The sequence below is a fragment of the Myotis lucifugus genome, unplaced genomic scaffold (genome assembly GCF_000147115.1).
Source record: "Myotis lucifugus unplaced genomic scaffold, Myoluc2.0 scaffold_3, whole genome shotgun sequence".
Lineage (NCBI taxonomy): Eukaryota > Metazoa > Chordata > Mammalia > Chiroptera > Vespertilionidae > Myotis > Myotis lucifugus.
In genome coordinates this window covers 264,063-271,577 of record NW_005871051.1, presented here as the reverse complement: position 1 = coordinate 271,577, position 7,515 = coordinate 264,063, and positions in this window count along the sequence as shown.

Sequence of the window (7,515 nt, the reverse complement as noted above, 5' to 3'; positions counted from 1 at the left end):
ATTATTTGTTGATAAGATGAATGACTCTATCCCCATTTGAGATGAGGAAATAGAGGCTCATACATATGAAACTTCCCAAGACTGCATAGTGGCAGAGATAGGTTTCTCTTATTCCAAACCATTAACCACTAGAGCAGTGATGAAGAACCTTTTGAGCTCGGCGTGTCAGCATTTTGAAAAACCCTAACTTAACTCTGGTGCCGTGTCACATATAGAAATGTTTTGATGTTTGCAACCATAGTAAAACAAAGACTTCTATTTTTGATATTTATTTTATATATTTAAATGCCATTTAACAAAGAAAAATCAACCAAAAAAATGAGTTCGCATGTCACCTCTGACACGCGTGTCATAGGTTCGGCATCACCGCACTAGAGTATACTGACTACCAAACTTACTAGCTAGTTATTAGTTATTACTTTTATAAGGTACAATGTTTTTTGGTCTTACCCTGATCTAAAACCATTAAACAGTGTTCAACAATACTAGTGATTTAATATTTAAAGGAAAATTGAGCCAGCTGTCAAAAAAGTCAGTGAAAAATAACATACTGATTATTTACAGAAAATGGTTTGTCAAATAAATGACAGTGGTAGTTTTAAAAAAAACTGCAGAATAAGCTTTCTATGTATTTATCACACCAGTAAATGGTATTTGCTTTCACTAAAAGCTACATAACTAACATAAAATAGGAATACACTTCTTACCTTATGGTATCCTAGTGCAAAAAAATTAGTGACCATGTTATTGCCTAGCAAAAGTAAATTGTTACTTGCTTTTGGACAAGAGACTAAGTTTTATCCATAAGAGAGTGATTTAAGTCATCTCTAAAAAATATTCTCACAAAATAAATGGTCAAAATTAATAAAAACAAAATAAAAATTAGCTTATGACACTCAGAAACTACAATAGGATGGATATACACAGATTAATAAATCCAAAGAAAAATCTCTCATGCCTTTTTATTCTCCCCCTCACTGCCGAAGTAGGCCTTTAAAAGCTTAGACTCTGATCAGAGACCAAGTTAGCTTCAACAATCTGGTGAGCAAACCAATGTACAGATTCTCCCCAAACTTTCAACCAGGTAGAAATTACTACAAATATCTTTCTTGTCCCTTTTTTCTCCCCAAATTGAATATGGCTTTGTAGCAACACTTCACAATAACACATTTTGCTATTAAAATTCAAAAGCTAAAAATGTAGTTTTCAGTAACTTATATAATAACTAGAAAATCCTTGAGAAGTCTTTTAAGTTTTAATGACAAAAAAAGATTATAGCAGGCTTTCAAACTATAACATCGAGTAAACCCGAGTGATTCCTCCAAATACCTAGGGAAAAACATAAAATTGTTATGACACTCAGAAACTAAAACAGGATATACATAGATTGATAAATCCAAAGAAAAATCCGTTTCATACCTTTTTATTCTTTTCCTTTTACTCTCCCTCACTCCCTTTCTAATTTCTGCCTTTAAGATCCATTCACCATCACTTTGTTCCTTCTTTTTCCCATTCCTTCCCCTACTTTACCCTCACAAAATACCTGCCTAAAATAACAAATGATTTTTGTTAAAAAGTGAAAAAATTCCCAAGTATTTAACTGCCACCCATGACATGTACAGTGTTATTAATTGCTGCTTACAACCTAAGGGAAATAGAACACGTACATAAGGAGGAATTATAATAAAGAAACCATGGGATCCAATCACTGAAAAGTACTTCACTGTGGACTAATAAGGTCAAGCTTTTTTAGAAGACGTGGAATTTGAGCTACACTTGCAAGATGGGTAGGAGCTGGAAACATGACAACAAATGGGAATTTCAGGCAAAGGAAACAGAATCACCAAAGCGATGAAGGTAAGCATTCACTGAGTGTTTATAAAGAACAGTAAACAAATAGAGCATAGGATATACGAATTAAGGTGCCTGTCGCTACCTATGTGTCCAGTAAAATGCCCAATTTTCAGGGTTAGAAGAAATCTATTTAAGTCAACTTATAAATGAGGAACTACCGCCCCGAGTGATCTTTATTTAATTTTTAATTTTTTTTACTGACTGATTTGAGAGAGAGGACAGTTGGTGAAGCACTGTCCCATACATCAAAGAAGGTTGTGGGTTTAATCCCGGGTTGGGGCGTGTATGGGAGGCAACTGATGAATGTTCCTCTCTCTCCACCTTCCTCTCTCTCTAAAAATAAAAACATATCCTTGGGTGAGAATAAAAAATAAAAAATATAAATATGTAATAGATTTTTTTTAAAGGACTTTCTGTTCTTTTATCTTAAAACCCTTAAACAGTAAAGCAAGCTGGGTAAAACTGTCCCCAATTAACAGATAAAGACAGTCTCAAAGTCAAGCAGCATGTCCATCACACACTCAAGTGGTCCGACCAGAATTAGTCCTACAAAGCCGGTCCTGGGTTCCCAGTCCCAGATTCTACCTGCTGTGTGTGGACAAACATGGGGCCTCACACTAAGCCCGACAGGCTCAGGGGAGGTGCATGGTGGGCCTCACAAATCCAGAGACGTGACCATGTGGGGTGGCAACTAAAAGCAGGCCATGGTGGGTAGCTACCCTAAGCCTACAGCTTCCTTGACAAAAATCAGCTTTTACCCTTGAAAATGTTACATGATTAAATTTTTGTTCTGTCTTATTGAAACTGCATCCTGTACAAAATGAGGATGAGATTAAATTAAATTAGGGCTGCTGTTCTGGTTGGACTTTATTGAAATGTATTCAAGAGCAAGCCCAAGTAAGAAGCACGGAAGCCAGCTTTATGTGAGGAAATAACCAGACTGTTCATATCAGCTGATGGCAACTTGTCCACATGCACAGCTTTAGAAGTCTAACAGTGGAAGGGGCACAGGGAGGGCATGTGGATGTACCATAATTCATTTAACTCCACTAATGTTGAACACAAGTTTTCCCCACATTTCTCTAATATGCATAACACTGTGCCAAAATATTAGTAGATGATTCTTCCTATACCTCAGCTTACTTTGCTACCATAAATTCCTAAAAAGGCATGAATATATTTAAAGTTCTTCATACAGTTTAAAAACTATTCTTCAGAAAGTCTGTACTCTTTCAATAACTCCCACCAGGAAGAATCTACTTCTGTCACTCAAAATAACCTCAGCAACATGACAACTTTAAAATTCTTTGCCTGCATCAGAAATTAGTATGCAAAAAAAAATTCCTAAATCCTGAAGGCTATCAACTTTTTGTTCATTATGAAATATCAATAGTTCTGATTTAAAATTAGTGTTTTCACGATGAACAATTCTTTAGTAAGCAATAATGTTACATACCAACCAGAGATACTTCCCAAAGGAAGCCAAGACTTACATTAACATTTTGCTTCTACCACATTGTAGGTGGTCAGAAAAATCACAAGTGCAGTGATGACTCATATGCACTGTTTCATAACCAAAGCAATTTCATACCTTAGAAGATTCCAGGATAAAATCATACTAACAGTCTCTCTACCTATAAGCTATTTACCTCACGTAGAGATATCAATTATTAGTAATTATTTTTGTAAATATGTAATTTCATTAGGCTTTCTTAAGAATTCCTCTTTTTTAAAAAAATAGATTTTTATTGTTTTTAGAGAAAGGGAGAGATAAAAACATCAATGATGAGAGCATCATTGATTAGCTGCCTCCTGCACGCCCCACACTGAGGAATCAGTACGCAACCCAGGTATGTGCCCCAACCAGGAACCGAACCTCGACCTCCTGGTTCATAGGCTCAACCACTGAGCCATGCTGACTGGGTAAGCATTCCTCTTAATAGCAAATGACGTAAAGGGTGAAAAGGCACAGACAAGGGACATTGGGGGGAAAAGGGACATCTATATTTTCAACAATAAAGATAAATTTTTAAAAAATGACAGGCAACTCCTTGGTTTATATAGGATTTAAAGATTGAGCTCCTTAAAGAATGCAAATTCTACAAATTAGACTTGCAGTTTCTACAAACATACTTTTCCTTTACCTCAATACTACAAGAAGGAAGTAGTAGTGCAGCTTTTTACTGGTTTCAAATAATTTTGTAAATCTCAAAGTAACCCACAAATACCTGCAACAAATTTCTCTTCAAGGTGACCTCTATCTTTTCCAGACTAAAATAACGCCCTACTCCCCAATTACTTTCCCTACATACTACCTCACATGCAAAAAAAAAAAAAAAAAGATTGAATTCTACTTGGTAGTCCTATCCTGAATTACTTGATTCTGAAGTACACAGACTTCTTTGTAAAACAGTAAAGCCTGGAAACTAGAAGTTAAAACTCAAGGAGACTAAATTCCAGGACCTAATTCATGCTCTATCAGTGAACTTCACCTAAACATTAATTAGTAACATGTAGTTTGTTAATTACAGATTGTGTACTGATATATCCACGGCTAACTAGATGTGTGGTTTAATGTAAACATTAGGCAGCAAAAAATGTTATATGTTATGATGCTATTAAAACAAAATTTAAACTCACTGATAACCAGTAAAAATTTGTAGTAGAGTAAATCACAAATAAAATGAGGTTCAGTGAAAAAATTAACTATTTTATCTCAAAATTAACTGTACTGTCTCAATTTAATTTTAGCTTGTGAAATGAAAATGTTCACTTTTACTAAAAAGCAAATAATTAAATGATCATAACAAAATTTGTCATCTGTCAATGGAGGGTTTTTTAAAATTCCAAAATATATTATCTATATCTGCCAAATACCATGGCAACTTTATTATCAGTACTGTTCTATAGACCTAACTCAGTTTGTTGAAATGCATAAGTATTTAACCTTACTTCGAAATTCAATTCTCAATAGAATATAATGATTCTATGGCCTTTGCTTTCCATTTATTAAGAATATGAACTTCCAGCCTGGCCGGTGTAGCTCAATGTTTGGGCGGCTACCTATAAACCAGGAGATCTCTGATTCTGGTCAGGGCACAGGTCCAGAATGCAGGCTCCATCCCCAGTAGGGGGCGTGCAGCAGACAGCCAATCAATGACTCTCTCTCATCACTGATGTTTCTTTCTCTCTGAAATCAATAAAAACATATTTTTTTAAAAAAATATGAATTTCCAAAACAAGATCACAGTATCTGAAGATAGGGGAAATCACTTTCACTTTTAATATAGTATTTTTAATTATTCTAATCTTAAAAATATTTTTGAAATGCCATGACTTTGTATAGATAAGCAAACATGCAATTATTGCATATGGGTATGCAATTTTTAACAGATACTACCAAACTGCCCTCCTAAAGAGCTGAACTAATTTAATTTATACTTCTACCAGCAACGTAAGAGTTCCCATTTCCCACACCCTTTGCATCACTTGATTTAACTTAACAAAAGTCTGCCAATCTGATAGAGTAAAAATGATCTCACTGGTATTTTAATACTTTCAATATTGCACTGTCTGAATTACCTATTTTCTAAAGAGCATACTTGTAGTGGTATTTTCCCAACCTGGTCCTTCCGTTATATCTCTTTTCCTTTCTAATTAAATAAGAAATTGCTCAACAAAAAGTAACTTAAAATGCCCTGTTCCCACCTGCAAACCCTTCCCAGGGACCTAGAATATACACACTTGTAGGCTTTATAGACAAGAAGCATGGCATGCTTGACAGAGAAGAAACACTGTGATAAAAATGACCATGTTGGACAAGCATTGCTATAAAGGTTAATGAAGAATCTTTAATGCTATAGCATGCTCTGTGGCTTTTATATAATACTCATTCCAGTCCATATTGGTTTTCTGAAAGGACTGATTTTTTGAAATTAAAAGTCTATAATTAGTCTCGAAACAGTATGCAAAATAGGTTGAAATGAGACAAAAGAGTGGATATGAGGGTACAGATTTTAAATTTGAAGTCATCAGATATGTGGAGGTAAATGTGAGAACAGAGCTTGGAGGAGAGATGATATCACCTACACAAAGGTGAGAGTCAAAGCCGAGAAAAGGGAGACGCTCTTGAGAAGGTAGACAAATGGCAAAGCAGCAAAGGCCCCAGCCTCAGGGTTTACCCAGTGAACAGACCCAAAGAGTCAGGAAAGCAGACAGACAACTTAAAAAATGGGAGAGCCAAGCAAAGTGGTTTTCAAAATGATAGAATGACTAACAAAATTAAATAAGAGCACTACGTGGAAAACTGAGCACAGATCATTCCATTTTTCCATGAGATATTTAAGAAAGTACACAGTCCTAAAATTCAAGGTCAATGCCCTTGTCAGGTTTTACAATAAACAAAGCAATTTCATTCTATTTAATGAACAGTTATGTTGTATACAACACATGCCAAAACTGTTCTAAGTAAGCCCTTTACAAAACGTTAACTCGTTTTTCACTTGGCTATTTCTTTTAATAACCCCCTATAAAACCTGGCAGGTCCTGAGTGAGGACTGGCATTCCAGGTGGTTTGCGGCTGGAGGGATGACCTATGCTTTGGAAGCTGAGCACCAGTAATAAAATCAACTGGAAGCTTACCTCCCAGAACACGGGCAAATGGAAAGGAGGACAGCTACAACTGGAAACCAGAACATTCAGAAAATAGGATCTTTAACCAGATAAATTTTTTTCACAATCTCAAGGCCAGTGCTCTTCACTTCATATGTAAACTGGAGACAGCTGGCGTTCACTCTTGAAATCCTTGATTGGAAAACTCTCAGGATTTTCATATTTAGGCATAACTCATTTTATTGCATTTAGCTTTATTGCCCTTCCTAGGTATTGAGGGTTTGTTTTTGTTTTGTTTTTTACAAACTGAAGGCAAGACTCTCCACCAGCAAAAAGATTACGACTTGCTTGTTACTGCAATATTCGCTTTATTACAGTGGTATGCAAGGTATGCCTGTAGTACCTGAACCAGTCTAGCCTATTACTCCAAACTTTTAATTGAGGTAAACAAGACTATCTTACTGATCACTCAAAATCCAGGGCATCTAAGCAAATAATCTTGACGGTACCCTGGCCGAGGCGGATTTTCTTTGGGGACTGGGGAGACTAGGAGGACATTTATGTAGGGGTTGTCAGTATTAGCCAAAATAGGGTTTCAAAGTCATTGCTAGGGTTTCAACGTTCATCAAGGAACAAGGTTCTGGGGGAAAAGGAGGGATCCTAAAGCCACTGAAGAGACATACACTGGAAGCCGTTTTCAATAGAAAGCAGGTCCCATCCTATTGCCTTTAAGGACAACTTTAAATGCCAGTAATCGCATTTTGCAATTCTGTGTGTGAGTACAGGTATTTAAACCAGTTACACGTCTGGTAAACCAGATGACAAAGGTATCAGATGAGATTAACCATACCCATTCTAGTCCCTAAAAAAACATAGGAGGTGGAAATTTAACAAAAACCTAGCCTTTTAGATCCTGAAGGGGATGTGAGTCATCTAACTGAAGGTGTTCAATGATGTGCCCAAGGTCCTAAGGCTGCTCTGTAGCACGTCATCATCACTCACGGAATACCACAGACTTTGCCCATCATTCAAGTGATTTTAAAAAAATAA